The sequence below is a fragment of the Gopherus flavomarginatus genome, chromosome 3, assembly GCF_025201925.1.
Source record: "Gopherus flavomarginatus isolate rGopFla2 chromosome 3, rGopFla2.mat.asm, whole genome shotgun sequence".
Lineage (NCBI taxonomy): Eukaryota > Metazoa > Chordata > Testudines > Testudinidae > Gopherus > Gopherus flavomarginatus.
The window spans coordinates 80,957,369-80,974,679 of NC_066619.1; the positions used below are offsets into that span (position 1 = coordinate 80,957,369).

The following is a 17,311-nucleotide window of genomic DNA, read 5'->3' on the forward strand; positions in this document are numbered from 1 at the left end:
AGATACCTGAAGAACTCTAGCTTAGGAATCATCTTCAACATTTTTAATGCAAAGTTGAGCATGAGCTACCTTATCTGAAGACTTTACAAAATTTATATTGATTGCCCAACTAAAGCCAACTCACAGTTTGAGTAGACTTTAGTAGGTATTCTTGCTAGCTTTGATCCACAGTCTTTAATTGAGTCGAGAAAGGACTACTTCACTCTGAATGAACAATACCACTGTGTACTTCCTTGTCACTGCCACTGGTCAAATCTTCAAAACAGATGGGAGCAGCCTGCGATATACCTATTAAATGAATTGCAAAAACTCTGCAGCCACTCCAGCTCTAAAGCAGCTGTTTTTGTGAATCATAAAGGAGCTTTCAAGCACAGTATTCACACACTGAAAAGCACATGCCCAGCTCCGGCTGTACCAGAAGAGCCTCACTCATATTACTTCAGAAGTATTTCAGCTATGCATGTCTAACTATTATGGATTCTTTCTAATTGCAACTGCTTCTGCTATACATTTTCTATACACTCATGCAGTTTACCATCCACATAGCCTTGGGAGAATTTTTCTCTGTTGAACCATATGTGGCCTTCTTACTGCATTCACCCATTATATTTTATATATATACACACACATATATACATATATACACACATACATACACATACATATATATACACACATACATATATATATACATACACACACACACACACACACACACACACAAAATGTGCAAGCTGAAGCCATCTTTAGCAAAAACAAATTGTTTTTAATCACTTCTCTGATGTCTATATGTTTTTTCCAATATCATTCAACAGGAATATAGGAAACTATATTTTAAATCTGTGTATGTTACAAGTATTAATGGTAGTGAACTCTCCCCAGAAAATGTATACAAAGAAAATTGTTTGTGTTAGCCTTTTATTGAACTGCCTCTAATATGACATGAATATACAATAAAATATTTAAAGTACACTGCTACCTCAATATAACGCCACCCGATATAACACGAATTTGGATATAACGCAGTAAAGCAGTGCTCCAGGGGGGCGGGGCTGCACACTCCAGTGGATCAAAGCAAGTTCAATATATCACAGTAAGATTTTTTTGGCTCCCAAGGACAGCGTTGTATCGAGGTAGAGGTGTGTTTTGAAATAAAATAAAATAACATGTCTCTCATTATATAAACTAACTATGGGCATTTGAACACTGTCTCTCTCAGAAGTTGAAAGTCTTATCCCATTTCTACTGAGGTCACTGAGAGGTCTGCTTTTAATGAAGAAGAGGGTGGTTCACTAAGCACTCCCATCAGGGGTGCCCTGACTGACATGGGAAAGACACTGCCAGTAGTTTGTACAGCCCTTTTTGGCAACACACCTAGGAGGGCGAGTGGGAACAAGAAGACTCAATTTCTGTCAGGGTTTTGGAAAAACATATTTGCTCTTGTCCATTATTAAAACTGATTTTAGGCTCCTAGTTTTTGTAGAATAATTAAGTAAGAAATCAGCTTATACTTCTAAGAAAAAAAGATATTTCTGGAAGAATAACTTGTGAGGAATATGACCTCTATGCTCAGAAAATAATTTTAGCTTCTTACCCTCAATTTATAGAACAGCTCTTTTGGTATTACTGCTAGATTCAACTGTTCAGCCCTAATTAAGATATTAGAAAAACAGAACATTACAAGTGAGCAATAAGTTTAACATTATTGGTATTTATTCATGTAACCACGACAGTGTGATGAATTGAGGCTATCAGTACAACTTTTAAATTCTGACTGATATTGGGAAGCTGTATTTTGAAAAACTGCTTTATCATCTGTGTCTATATGTATGTCTGGCCCTAGAGCAGATACACCAGACAGGGACAACAGGAAATATTAAACAGTTAACAACTGTACTTAGACCTCAGAAAGGTTATGCTAAAAAAGTTGGTTCCTCTGGAGGGAGAGGGGAAGTTATGAGCAGTGGCAACTTACCAGGAAGAGAATAAGAGAGACCAGGTAGGGTTGCAATAAAGAAACAGAGGAATAGGGGGAACCAGACAGGAAAAGGAAGTGTAGGGCAAAAGAGAGAGCAGGGTCACAGAAGCTGGCTGAGGGGTTCAAGCAGGGAGAGGTCACCCAGCCTGCAGTAGCTTCATAGGCCAGGGCAGCCCTGACCACTTTCCTGAGCTCAGATGGCCCGAGTACTTGGGATAACCCAAGGGACTCAGATCCCAGCCCCAAGGGTGCCCTGGATTGGTGAGAAAACTGAGGCAGGAACATGCATTTTGTGTTTGTTGCTTTGTATGATCTGAACTCCTCTGTACTTGACATGATTAAGTATAAAAAAGATTAGAGATAGTAGACGGAGCAGAGTGTGTGCGTGTTCACCTCTTCATAACTGCTGCATGCCCCTGAGGGAGTTATTCTGCAACCAGAAACTTTGGGGTGGAGTTTTGGGAAAGAGGCGTATTTAAGTAACTGGGATATCTTGGGTATCAGTGATGAGTTTTGGAGGCTAAGGAGCCCCATTTCTGTGATGAGGTAACAGACTGAGAGTCAGTGCCCAGGAAAGGAGCCAGAAAGACCAAGGGAGGAACCAGTGTGGCAGCCTGCTGAGGCTTCAGAAGCTTAACATGCCCCAAGGGATCCACAGCACAGGGGCTTGTAACCATCCCACCCCTTCCCCAGCAGTCCTAGAGGGTGCTCAGGAGCAGATGCTCACTAGGATTCGTGACGGGCAGTAATTAAGAGATTTTCTTGTAAATTTTGCATTTATAGAAACAAAGAATGCAAGGATCAAAAAAATTAAGATGCTTTAGCTCAGGGTGGGCAAATTTTTTGGCCTCAGGGCCACATCTGGGTACAGAAATTGTATGGCGGGGACATGAATGCTCACAAAATTGGAGGTTGGAGTGTGGGAGGGGGTGAGAGCTCCGGCTGGCGGTGCGAGTTCTGGGGTGGGGCCAGAAATGAGGAGTTCAGGGTGCGAGAGGAGGCTCCAGGCTGGAGTAGGGGGGTTGGGATACGGGAGGAGATGAGGGCTCCAGCTGGAGGTGTGGGCTCTGGGGTGGGTCCAGGGATGAGGGGTTTGGGGTGCAAGAGGGGGCTGGGGCTGGAGAAGAGGGGTTTGGAGTATGAGAGGGGGCTCTGGGCTTTGGCAGGGGGTTGGCATGTGGGAGGGGGTATGGGCTCTGGGCTGGGAGTGTGGGTTCCAGGGTGGGACCAGAAAAGGAGGGTTCAGAGTGCACGTGGAGCTCCAGGCTGGGGCAGGGGATTGAGGTGTGGGAGAGGGGGCTCCAGCTGGGCGGAGGGGTTTGCAGTGCAGGAGGGGGCTCCAGGTTGGGGCAGGGGGTGAGGGGTCTGGCTGGGGGTGCAGGCTCTGGGGTGAGGCTAGGGATGAGGGGTTTGCAGTGCAGGAGGGTGCTCTGGGCTGGGACCAAGGGGTTCGGAGGGCAGAAGGGGTATCAGGGCTGGGGAAGGGGGTTGGGTCATGGGGAGGAAGTCAGGAGTACAGGCTCTAGGCAGCGCTTACCTCAAGCAGCTCCTGGAAGCAACAGCGTATCCCCCCTCCAGCTCCTAGGTGGAGGCACGACGCTGGCCAGGCAGCTCTGTGCGCTGCCCCATCTGCAGGTGCCACCCCTGCAGTTCCCATTGGAAGCAGTTCCTGGCCAATGGGAGCCGCAGAGCCAGCACTAGGGCAGGGACAGCGTGTGGAGCCCCCAGCTGCCCTTACGTGCTCGAGGGGGATATGCCGCCGCTTCCAGGAGCCATGTGGCACCACAGCATGCATGGAGCAGGGTGAGCCCCCCATTCCACTCCCTGGCTGGAGCTTGAGGGCCAGATTAAACAGTCTGATGGGCCAGACATGGCCCGCATGCTGTAGTTTGCCCACCCCTGCTTTAGCTCCTTAGTACATACAGTACCATAGCCTCTTTCACATATGCTTGTTCTCTTTCCCATTCAGTGATGATTATCAAAATATTTGGGTGTAATTAGGAACATATTTGATGACTGGTGCACTCCTCCTGTCTGCTTTCTTCAGGGATGCTAGAATTCAGTGTCAGGCATTATATTTCACAGCTGGGCAAGAGAGAGTGTGATGATGATAATGCTAGCTTGTGACATAAGTGAAATCAAACTGACTGACTTCAAGAGGAGAAAGCTGAGATTTGGGAGACACACATGTTGGTAATCAGCAATTACAAGAAAGGAAATACATCCAGTGCCCAGCTAAATAGGAGTTTGCAACAACATATGTATTTACTAACGTTTATGTAACTGTGGTCTGTATTTAAAAGTTCAGAAATGATTTATAATAAATTGCCTAGCAGCAGCAAAGCTACAGTACGACAGCAAAGTCAAACTTAAACAAAACTTACTGGCATTGGTATAGGGTCTGGAATAGTGCTCTAAGTACTAAGCTATTTGCCACAGATGTGGGAACTTTCTTCATGCTACTCCCATGATGTCAGGTCTACTCTCAAATCCTGCAAACAGAATGCCAATCCTCACTCTCCTTTTTCTGTATGCTTAGAGGCAATGATAGCAATAGCTGTGGACAGAAAATCATACATTAAAGATTGTGAGTGTTCAGATACTAGACTAATGGAGGGGGGGGAATTATACCTTTTATTTGCCGAACAGGTAGTTTACATGTTTAAAAATTTTTTTTGAGGGTTTTGTGATTTTCTTTTTTAAGCATCCTTCTCTCTCCATACTTACCACCACAAGAAACTCAAACCCCAGGCTCTCAAACAATAATCCTACTCCATGGTGCCCCGTATCCCAAGGTCAAGTTTGTGTTGATCAAGTGTCTTTGTCACCAGAGTGGATTCTGAAGGTGTATAACCTGGAAACAGAGTTGAATGTTTTCTGCGCTGAGATATGTTTGTTTCGTGGCTAAGATCAATTAGATTCAAACTGGACATCCAACTTTGGGTGGGACTGATCCAATTTAAGAAGGGACAAATGAACGTCTTTTTGACTTAGTCCAGTTTCACTCATTCTGGCTCTAAATGTACTGGAGGAGACTAGATTGTAATATACAAGATGAACATGGGAGAAAATTTCCAGCTCATTCAATAATAGGTAAGCTTGCCTCTAAGTGATACAGCATGATATGGACACATCACCTAGTGCTCTAAACACGATGCAAGTTGTTCACTGAATACTGGAGTCTCTTAAATCTATCAGCTCTCTTGGAAACAGTTAGTTAAGAGACTTGTTTGAATACTTGGCTAGAATACATTGGGGGAGGAGGGGACATTCATTCTAGAGTACTGGTATTAGAGTTCCTAGAGGCTGATGTTGGCTAACTGCTCACTTGCCTCAATTATATGAGAGGGAAGCTCAGAGAGAATGCAAATTGAGATTGACAGACGGCCATGGGATTAGGAAATCAAATTACCACAAAACAGCAAATTGGTCCAATCCCTGCAAAAAACAGCTGTCAGAAAAAGAGACCAAAGGAGGACCTAAGGGTATGTCTACACTACGGGATTATTCCGATTTTACATAAACCGGTTTTGCAAAACAGATTGTATAAAGTCGAGTGCACGCGGCCACACTAAGCACATTAATTCGGCAGTGTGCGTCCATGTAACGAGGCTAGCGTCGATTTCTGGAGCGTTGCACTGTGGGTAGCTATCCCATAGCTATCCCATAGTTCCCGCAGTCTCCCCCGCCCATTGGAATTCTGGGTTGAAATCCCAATGCAAAAACAGTGTCGTAGGTGATTCTGGGTAAATGTCGTCACTCAATCCTTCCTCCGTGAAAGCAAACGGCAGACAATCATTTTGTGCCATTTTTCCCTGGATTGATCTGGCAGACACCATAACATGGCAACCATGGAGCCCGTTTTGCCTTTTGTCACTGTCACCGTATGTGTACTGGATGCTGCTGACAGACGCCGTACTGTAGTGCTACACAGCAGCATTCATTTGCTTTGCAAGGTAGCAGAGACGGTTACCATCCCTATTGCACTGTCTGCCATGCCATTGTATATTGGCGATGAGATGATGGTTACCAGTCGTTCTGTACCGTCTGCTGCTGTCATGGGTCCTCCTGGCTGGCCTCAATGAGGTCGGCCGGAGGCGCATGGACAAAAATGGGAATGACTCCCTGGATCATTCCCTTCTTTATGTTTTGTCTAAAAATAGAGTCAGTCCTGCCTAGAATATGGGGCAAGTGTACTAGAGAACCAGAGAGCACAGTTGCTCCGTGTCAGAGCCCCACAATCCCGCAGAAATGATGAGCTGCATGCCATTCTAGGGGGTGTCCCTGCAACAACCCCACCCGTTGCTTCCCTCCTCCCCCAACCCTCCTGGGCTACCATGGCAGTGTCCCCCCATTTGCATGACGAAGTAATAAAGAATGCAGGAATAAGAAACACTGACTTTTTAGTGAGATAATATGAGGGGGAGGAAGCCTCCAGCTGCTATGATAGTCCAGGCAATACAGAATCTTTTCTTTAGACATGAAAGGGGGGCGGGGGCTGATGAAGCTCAGCCTCCAGTTGCTATGATGAAGACGGTTACCAGCCATTCTGTACCATCTGCCGGGAATGAGCGGGAGTCATTCCCATTTTTACCCAGGCCAACCAGGAGCACTCATGGGCTGATGAGGACGATGGATAGCAGTCATATTGTACCGTCTGCCACCAGGAAGGGGATGCTGATGTTCAGCGCTGCAGTACCCCATCTACCAGCAGCATGCAGTAGACATAGGGTGACATTGAAAAAAGGCAAGAAACATTTTTTTCCCTTTTCTTTCGGGGGGAGGGGGGAAGGGTGTAAATTGACGACATATATCCTGAAACACCCGGGAAAATGTTTTTGACCCTTCAGGCACTGGGAGCTCAGCCAAGAATGCAAACGCTTTTCGGAGACTGCGGGAACTGTGGGATAGCTGGAGTCCTCAGTACCCCCTCCCTCCCTCCATGAGCACCCATTTGATTCTTTGGTTTTCCGTTACGCTTGACACACAGCACTGTGCTATGGCCTCTGTCTATCATAGCCTGGAGATTTTTTCAAATGCTTTGTCATTTCGTCTTCTGTAATGGAGCTCTGATAGAACAGATTTGTTTCACCATACAGCGATCAGATCCAGTATCTCCCGTACGGACCATGCTGGAGCTCTTTTTGTATTTGGAACTGCATCGCCACCCGTGCTGATCAGAGCTCCATGCTGGACAAACAGGAAATGAAATTCAAAAGTTCGTGGGGCTTTTCCTGTCTACCTGGCCAGTGCATCCGAGTTCAGATTGCTTTCCAGAGCAGTCACAATGGTGCACTGTGGGATACCGCCCGGAGGCCAATACCGTCGACTTGCGGCCACACTAACCCTAATCCGACACGGCAATACCGATTTCAGCGCTACTCCTCTCAACAAGGAGGAGTACAGAAATCGGTTTAAAGAGCCCTTTATATTGATATAAAGGGCTTCATTGTGTGGACGGGTGCAGGGTTAAATCGGTTTAACGCTGCTATATTTGGTTTAAACACATAGTGTAGACCAGGCCTAAGTCTGCTGCTGTCATAATAGTATAGCAGAACCTCAGAGTTATGAACAACCTCCATTCCCATTTAACACAGTACTGTGTTGTATTTGCCTTTAAAAAAACAACAACAACAAAAACACTCTGTTGCTGCCTGATTGCATAAGGTGCTTCTGATTCCAAATGAGATGCGTCGTTGACCACTCAATTCATAACTGTGATGTTCCTAACTCTGAGGTTCTACTGTATCCTCTACTACACCAGTTTCATCTGCCCATGTCAGTTTCTCACAAAGGTATTGCTGACTTTTTCCATGCTGTCTGTTACATATGAGATGTGCCCCTGCCCGGTAAAGCCATTACCCCTCTGCAAGTCCCATCTTTACCATGACACGGGGGTGGGGGGAAATCAGCAAATGTAAGGTGGCCAGGTTAATAGGAAGATGGAAATGGTTGGCATTTTATCTAGAACATTTTTGCAATTATATAATCGTACTGACAGTGTGGTGTTTTTCTCCTCTCCATGTGGCACTTATCTTTTTCAACTGGAAACTCTGGGGGGCATGGACTGCCTCCTCAGCTGATTTCGCAGTGTCTAGCACAATAGTGCTTGCTCCTACTGGGCCTCTGTATGCTATTGTTTATATATAATAAAGACTTACAAAGTATCACACTGCTGAAAGGAGAAAATGATTAAAAAAAGACAGCTGTGCAGAAATAAAGTGGGACAGGGGACATAAGAGAAACAAGATTTGCATAAAAATTCTATTCATATCTGTGGGGGTTATATCAGTGGGGGTAAAGAGAGATGGCCTGAACTCTGTAGCCCAGCTCATAGACTAACTAAAAGAATTAATTTGTCCCTCTCTCTGGCACTGATGGGGTTTTCCCTAGACCAGGGGTTCTCAAACTGAGAGTTGGGACTCCCAGGGGGTTATCACCTGCGGGATCACGAGCTTTCAGCCTCCACCCTAAATCCCGCTTTGCCTCCAGCATTTATAATGGTGTTAAATATATAAAAAAGTGTTCTTAATTTATTGGGGGAGGGGTCACACTCAGAGGCTTGCTATGTGAAAGGGGTCACCAGTACAAAAGTTTGAGAACCACTGTCCTAGATGATCCTAGAGAAATTCTGGATCCCAGCTACTCCTGTTTTTCCAGGAGGTGGCCAAGAGTGCCTCACTTCATGTAGGTCTAGTAAGGTACTTACAACTACTTTTCTCTGATGTGGACCTAGCTATAGCAATTTAACATTCTGTAACCTTCAGATTGGGTTGCTGCAGTGCACCCTACGTGGAACTACCTTTAAAGACTCTTTTGATGCTGCAGAATACAGCTTGGTAGTGGTGGCCACAGGAAGCGTATTACAATATTTCTCCAAAAATTGTACTGACTTCCTATTTGCATTTGTGACTTGTTTCCAAGTGCAATAAAGGAGTTGACAGTGATCTATAAAGTCCTAAATGGTTTGGGTCAAGGCTACCTGAGGGGCCCCCCCACTTCCCTTTTTCCTATGTGCCACCATAAACCACAATCAGGAGACCAGGCATTCTCAATGGTAGATCACTGGCTCTAAAATTTACTTCCCTCTCACTGCTTAGACAGATCCTGGGTGCTGACCTTCAGGTCTCCGTTCACGGCCAATCCCTTTGCCTGAGGTGGGAGTGATTACAGAGTAGAAAAGATATAGTCTATGTTGTGGGGCTGGAGTCTTTTTCTTTATTAACACTGACAGTTCTTTATTAGCTTTAAATATTTCATATGCAGCTAGAGACCAAGATCAACTATGCATTGGAGGTAATTTAGCAAAGGGCTTTGGTAGAGTCACGAGGGTCCTGCTAGTAAGTGATGGGAGTGAGATGTAAAACCTAACAGAGAGGGCTAGAGTGATGAGAAAACTGGTTAAGACCAATGAGTATTGCAGAAAACTAGAGGAAACAGAGTAAGGAAAAAAAGAAAAGGGAAAGCAAGGCGGAGAGAGGGTAAAAGAGGGACATGAGAATAGAATGATACCCATGCAGAAGAATGAACAAGGGAGGAGCAGGAGAAGAGTGAAAAAGGGATTGTGGGGTCAAGGGAATGGAGGGCAAACAAAAACGGGCAAGAGAAGAAAATCCATCCTACCAGAGCCTCCCACCTCATCAGTCTAACCCAGAATCTATTAATGGATCAGGAAATAAAGAAGAGGTTCAAATAGCATGCAACCACCTCAATTCACATTTACATTTAATAAAGAGGTCTACAAAAAACTTTCACTTTGAAAACTGACCTCACCACATTGCTTATTTCACTCTTACCTCTCACTGAATATTGTGTTTTTTCCATTGGGAACTAAACACTATTAAAAATCTGGCTACTTCATGTAGGTACATAAATAGGAGCAGAGCTCTTTTGAAAAAGTGTTTGGTTTTTTTTAGTTTTGTTGTTTGTTTTTTGCAGGGGGAGGAAAGGCTGAATATTTTGGAAAAACCATACCACCACTTTTTAATAGCAAAATGCCTGAAGACCAATACAAAGTCTACTCTCTTTCCTTCAATACACTTTGGAATCCAGGTTTGGAATTCATATAAATTACTACCTCTTCCTTTCCTGCAGCAGATATAATCAAACTCTTTCTAAGATATACATTTCAACTTTAGAAAGTACATATATGCTTGAAAATATGGTTGCTTGCATGCAAAGATTAGATATAATATAACTATATCAATGGCGATCTGATGACGTATTACTCTAAAGATGGCTCCAGTCAAGAAGAGTAAACCCAGGAGACTCATTGTGGCAAAATTCATAAACATATGTATTTTAAAAATAGATACAAAAATTATGAGGCAGGAAAAAGAATGTGAGTATAGCAGAGGAATATTGATCTGGATTGCTACCATTGAGAGTTTTCCCTTAATTCTAAAAGTTGACAGGATGTAGTTCTGTTGCTGCTTCTCAGACATTGTTCAGCTAGTTAGCCCCAGAACACACAAGAAAAATATACGTATGTATATACAATATGAAGTAGAACATGTACCAATGAATTACAGCCTAGCACACACCCACATGCATCTTGTTAATTCAGCTGACATTTTATTAGTTATTTCTCACCTTCTTTGTATTAAATTTTCCATCTGCTGTACTTTTCCTGCAGACAAGCACCCACAATCCTCCTTCGCTTTTCTTACTGAACTTAAATGCATGCAAATGTAAAGTAACAGGTGACGGAAAAAGGGCTAGTGCAGCAGGCCCCAATGCGGTGCCCGCATAGGCATCTAAATGCAACCGTGTCCTGGCCGGCGGTCACGCATCTGCCAAAATGCCACCGAAATTCGGTGGCGACTGCTCTCGATGACACCGCTTGCCGTCATCAAGAGGCGTCACCGCTGAAATGCCGCCAAAATTTGGCGGCATTTCAGAGGATGCTTAACCGCCGCCACAGTCCTTCGTTGGGAACCGCTGGGCCAGTTAACCATAGTTAATTATCAGTTATAATTATATAATGCCATCTAGTTATTGACTTGAAAACACTGATTTTTTTTTTCAGTTCCAATCCAATCTCCCTTTCTACTGCAACATCAAAGATTAAGCCTCAAGCCAGCACAGCACGTAAGCACATGCTTAGCTTTAAGTATCTGTGTAGTCCCATTGAATTCATCAGAACAACGGAGTGCAATAGGGCAGTCATTTAGCATAAAAATATATTGGCTTGCTTGGTGGCAGTCTAACTATTTTTAAAAATATCCTGTTTCTTGCATAAGACTTGAGAATTTCTTTTCCCTAGCTCTGATATGTTAATTATAGAGAGAATCAAAACCTGAAATTTCCATTTCATAGGGCATTCCAATATTTTGACATCTGTTTTCTTGATATTGAAATTTTGGGTGGAATGAGAAGTTAAAAAAAATTCAAGTAGGAAATGTCAAAACAGTTTTCGTTGTTTTGACAGTCCCAAATTGAAACATTTCAGTTGTTTGTTGACCTGGAACAAAACCTTTAGTTTCAGAGCAATTTTTTAACTGCTGTGTCTGTCTGAGCCTTGCAGTGCATCATGAGATTTGTAGTTTCAAGTTCCTCATGTCTTTATTCTCCCCATGTGCTCAGCAGCTGGGCAGGACTACATCTCCCATGATGCACTAGGGTGGCGCAGCAAACTGAGACACCATGAGCCTAATTTTCAAAGCTGTTGAGCATTCACACCACTGAATTTAATTGGAGTCTGGGGTTAGGCACCCAGAAGCAGAGGCCACTACAGAAAATGTTTGCCTTGAGGTACAATTGTATAGTCAATTTTATTTTACAGCTTCAGCTTTCTTTTCCCAGTTGATGGCTGGGGCTGTGACAATATCTGTCGCAGAAACCATGGAATACAAGGATCCAGACTCTCCTCTCTCCTGAAGTAAATCAGGAGTAATGCCATAGACTTTTACCAGTTTTACACGTCTGAGATCACAATCAGGCCCAAGGTGTTTTCCCCTCCTACTACCAAAAGTACCAGCCATGGGAAGTCAGAAAGACCCCCAGAATCTTACTGCTACACAGTTATGCGCAGAATTCAACAAGAGTGGAAGGAATAGCATAAAAACCAAAAGGTAGGCAGCTGGGTGCCATTTTAGAATTGTGGATTGGGACAGTACTCTAAGAGCGGAGTCCTCCTATCCCAGTTCCAGGAGTCACTTCTTTCCCTTCTTGGCAGTCCCAGGCTTCGGTCCTCATTCCTGAGGTGGAAGCAGGAGGCTCTCTCCAGTGTACATCCCACAAGAAGTGTGACTGTGTTCATACACTTTAATGGGAGTTATATGCACAATTATATGCCAGAACAGCTCTGATTGAATGACAGATGTGTGAAAGATTGGATTTTTAATACTCATTTAGTGCTCAAACCCACAAAAGAGTGGTGTTATACTGAGCACCCTTTAATTTCCACTGACATGAGAGGCAAGTGAAAGCACTCCTTAAACAGAAGTTATGAGCCCAATGCAGAAATTACTGGCTAAAACTCTGTGCCCTCAGTTATGCAGGAGGTCAGACTAGATAATAACAATGGTCCCTTCTGGCCTTAAAGTCAATGGATTTTTGAATCCACATCTTGCAGAACTGGGCCCTAATGGAGTTAAAGTGGGTATTGCCTAAATTAACTCCAGACTACTCCATTGAGGTCAGTGAAGTCCATCACTTGGGAGTTTAAAGACTCTTATCATCCATCCATATTATTTTGACTTTTGCTAAAATAGCCACTTACATGAAAAGAGTATCAGAGGGGTAGCTGTGTTAGTCTGGATCATAAAAAGCAACAAAGAGTCCTGTGGCACCTTATAGGCTAACAAATGTATTGGAGCATAAGCTTTCGTGGGTGAATACCCACTTCATCAGACGCATGAAAAGTATAGTTACAGTGGATTGCTTGATGTGACAGGCTGTAACGGACAACTTTCTGAACACCAAGCCACTACAAGTTGTAAATAGTATTAGCCATTATACAGTGTCCAACTGAGATGTAATGGCATCTCAAAGACTAGTCCTGTTTATCACACAAGTACATTTAGATTAGGCAGACCCCGATCCTGCAACAAGCTCAGTGCAGTCAGACCCCTTGCATCACACAAAGCTCCAATGAAATCAGTGAGGATCAGCACAAGTGCAGGAATTTGTCCATATCAGTCTCTTCACAGGATTAGCACTAGGTGGGTTCTGTTATTCTAAGTGTATTAACAGCCTGATCCAAAGCCCACTGATGAATGAGTGTCTTTCTACTTACTTCCATGGGCATTAGCTAGGCCTTAAGTATCCTCACGAAAAAAATTACAACTTTGCTTCTCGTAAGGCTATGCCCCCACTGCGCACCTTAGAGCAGCACAGCTGTGCCGCTGTAAGGTACACAGTGGAGCCATTCTTTGTAGGCAGGAGAGCGCTCTCCCACCCACAAAATAAACCACCCGCAACAAGGAGTGGTATCTTGGTCAGTAGATGCGCTGGCTACGCCGGTGCTTCTTGTGGGTAAAACTTTTGTCAATCAGGGGTGAGGGGGGGTTTCTACACCCTTGACCGACAAAAGTTTTACCAACAAAAGTGCAGTGTACACATAGCCTTAGGCCATGTCTACATCTAAAATTTTGCAGCGCTGGTTGTTACAGCTGTATTAGTACAGCTGTATAGGGCCAGCGCTGCAGAGTGGCCACACTTACAGCAACCAGCGCTGCAAGTGGTGTTAGATGTGGCCACACTGCAGCGCTGTTGGGCGGCTTCAAGGGGTTTTGGGGAAGGCGAGAGCAAACCGGGGAAGGAGACCAGCTTCGCCGCGGTTTGCTCTCGCGTTCCGCGAACCACCCTGCAAACCGCAGGGAAGGAGACCTGCTTGCTCGGGGGTTCGGCGAACGCGAGAGCAAACCGGGGAAGGAGACCAGCTTCGCCGCGGTTTGCTCTCGCGTTCCCCGAACAAGCAGGTCTCCTTCCCTGCGGTTTGCAGGGTGGTTCGCGGAACGCGAGAGCAAACCGCGGCGAAGCTGGTCTCCTTCCCCGGTTTGCTCTCGCCTTCCCGGAACCACCCAGCAAACCTCAGGGAAGGAGACCTGCTTGCTCGGGGTTCGGGGAACGCGAGAGCAAACCGCGGCGAAGCTGGTCTCCTTTCCCGGTTTGCTCTCGCCTTCCCGGAACCACCCAGCAAACCTCAGGGAAGGAGACCTGCTTGCTCGGGGTTCGGGGAACGCGAGAGCAAGCCGGGGAAGGAGACCAGCTTGATTACCAGAGGCTTCCTCAGGTATGCTGGGATACCTGCTTATTCCACGGAGGTCAAGAAAAGCGCTGGTAAGTGACTATACTTGATTACCAGCGCTGGATCACCAGCGCTGGATCCTCTACACCCGAGACAAAACGGGAGTACGGCCAGCGCTGCAAACAGGGAGTTGCAGCGCTGGTGGTGCCCTGCAGATGTGTACACCTCCTAAGTTGCAGCGCTGTAACTCCCTCACCAGCGCTGCAACTTTCTGATGTAGACAAGCCCTTAGATAGCTCTTGCTTTACACAGCTTAGGGATTCTTGAAGTGGTTAGATTTCAGCATGTGCTGTAGTTACTGTTTGTCAAACTATTTTCCCTTAACTTTTTTTAAAAATGTCTAAACCATTTTTAAAGGTGAGTGCAAGAGAGTGTTAAACTGGTACATTTAAAACTTGTTGAAATGTAAATCAAACTATTTTTTAAAATGTCATAGACAGCAATATTTAACAGAGACATAGCTCTTTACATCTTTAAACCACTGTATAAAGATTAAGTCATAAAAAAGGACACAGTGTTGCTACACTGAGACTCAAGATATGTGAGGTATTTTTAAGTGTGTGAAGAATTGGTTTTGCAATGGAATTGCTGAAGAAGCCTTAACTGTAATTTTTTCTGGTAATAAAATTAAAATTACACATCAGTATATTATGAAAAAACAGAAGTAGAAATCAGTCTTGATATAGATACAGCATTGTTATCCAAGTAAAAATTAAGTTGTGTATATGTCAAATTATATTTCATTTATGTGGACTCTCAATTCTCTGCCCAAATAAACCCACAACAGACCAGTCACTAATTCAAGCCTCTAATAAAATGCAATTTGGCTTACACTCAAAGACTTCATTTTCCATTATGGTACATCAAGGCAGAAGTTAATACACATGCTTTGTGTTAAGATAACATTAATTCTTATTTTGTTGCTTTTCCAAGTGCTTTGACTGGAATGGACATGTTATATTTTAACAGGTGGGTTGGCTGGCTGGCTGCTTGGCTGTAAACCAGCAACTGGAATCTGCACTGAATGGTATTGAACTGAATGTTTGTAAAGTTCATGGACACAGAGTGACTCAGACAGATTCAGATGCATGCACACACAGAGAGAAGACCACACACAATATACATTGCTAGCTTGCCTCTCCTTTCCCCTCTGTCCAGGGGTAGTTCAAGACTGACTTTTCTATCACATTTTCATGCCCACACAACCAAAAACCACATTTGTATTATATAATGCTCCTGTGAAGTCAATGTGATATGTACACAAAACGAATTTTCATGCACGGAGACATATATACAGATAATGATCTCTATATTTAAAAAGAACAGTGAAACTTGCAGTCAACAAGAAACTATACAGGAATTCTAAAACGGAACCACTGTGCATATGTATAATATTACATATGAACATAGAAATACTGTAGACCCACACAAAATCATAAATAGAAAACAAAGGTATGAATATTGTAGCCATATTTTTCCATAAACTGTATTCATAGCTCTCCCTATCCTAGGGGTAGAAAAATACACAAGTATGAGTTAGGGATGCAGTATGAGACTAAACCTTGAGTGCTGTAGCTTTTAATTTGTGTTGCAACTTCAAATGTTGCAATATTATGACTTATTTGTACATTTCAATGACTTAAATATATAAATTGTGTTTGTAGCATATGGTTGTGTGTACATGTTTTGTGTGGGTGCATATGTATATGTAGTGTGTGGCTATAATATATATTTGTTTGTTTCACAGTTGTGTGTTTAAATAGTTTCCTTGATTGTTGTTGCTTTTTTAAATTGTAAGTTACAAAAGGCAAACTGTAATAATTCCCTAGGAGACTAGACTGTCATTCGAGAATCCTACCTGGTCTAACATATTTGGATGTGTCCCTACTACATATAACTCTCTGCTAAAAATCCACATTAAACATAATTATCTGTACAGAAGTTATTAGCTTCATTTTCATGCTGTGACTTTATTTACATTTTTATTATTTATCAAAATCCAGTGTACTCCATATTGTCATTGCTTGTGGCTTGGAATATGAACTACATTGTTTTGAGTTACCCGTGGGCAAAGAGGCAGTCAAGAAAACAAATAGGTAATTGTTGGTTTAGAGATGGATCATTTAAAGAGCGAGACCTCCAACAGACATTTTCACGCATTAGTATTTCAAAAAATACTTCAGCTTGTATTGCCCACCAAGTTTCAGTGGGGGCCACATTTACAGGGGCAAGTTCTACCATCCTCTTGGATTTTGAGCTCACAGAGCCTATACCCCGAGGGACAGACGCGCACACTTCATGCCCACGGAGAACTCAGCCTAGGTGGGAGCAGAGCTCACTGCACACCGTGCACACTCACCCTCCTTTTGTAGCTGCGGATTGCTTTACACGCCCCTGTAAGTCCTCCTGGTTTTTCCAACTTCTCAAGCAGCTACGTTCCTGGCTGGGGAATCAGAGAAAGTGCAGAGGCGCATGTTTGCTAGGCAGGGATTCGAGGATGGCTCCAGGGCCGGGCTCCTCCAGCCTCAAGCCTCTGGCAATTCATTGACCTGCTAAGCGAGCGAGGTGGAACAGCGGCGGGGGCTGGAGCAGCGCGGCCGGCGAGGCGGGGCAGAGTGTCGGGGGCGTGGCTCTGCTTCCTGACTGGCGGCCACTTGTACTAGTCGGCAGCGACCGCCGCCTCCCTCCCGCAGCTCCAGCCGCGGGCTCCGAACGGGATGGGGAGGCGGGCTCGCGGGGGAAGCAGCAGGACAAAGAGCGGCTGGGAAGCAGCGCGTGTCTGGGACCCCTGGTGGCCAGCGAGCGGAGGCGCATCCGAGAGAAGTCGTCAGGTCAGCCTCCAGAAGGCAGAAAACGCAACCCTGCCTGGAAAGGACCTGCTGCTGCAGCATCTCCATCTTCGCCGAGCAAGCAATAAAAGGGCCAGGCACGTAAACAGATCAATGTATTATTTACACAAATCCATTTTGTAGCCTTTCAGGGGCTGGTTTGGCTAGCGGGTTTAGTTGTAAAGATGTTCAAGGAAAAGCAAGACATAAAGGGCGCATCAGGCTATTCTGCAAAGAAACAAAACATACGTA

At 44.4% G+C, this 17,311-nt stretch overlaps 1 protein-coding gene across 1 annotated transcript in view; it reads right to left on the reverse strand.

Moving 5' to 3' along the window:
* Window positions 1–16,835, reverse strand: part of MARCHF3 (membrane associated ring-CH-type finger 3) — a 119,038-nt gene extending 102,203 nt beyond the window's left edge. The window contains exon 1 of the mRNA XM_050945968.1: window positions 16,591–16,835. The gene's annotated coding sequence lies outside the window, so the exon portion shown is untranslated. The remainder of the gene's footprint in view (window positions 1–16,590) is intronic.
* Between the last annotated feature and the right edge of the window lie 476 nt (window positions 16,836–17,311).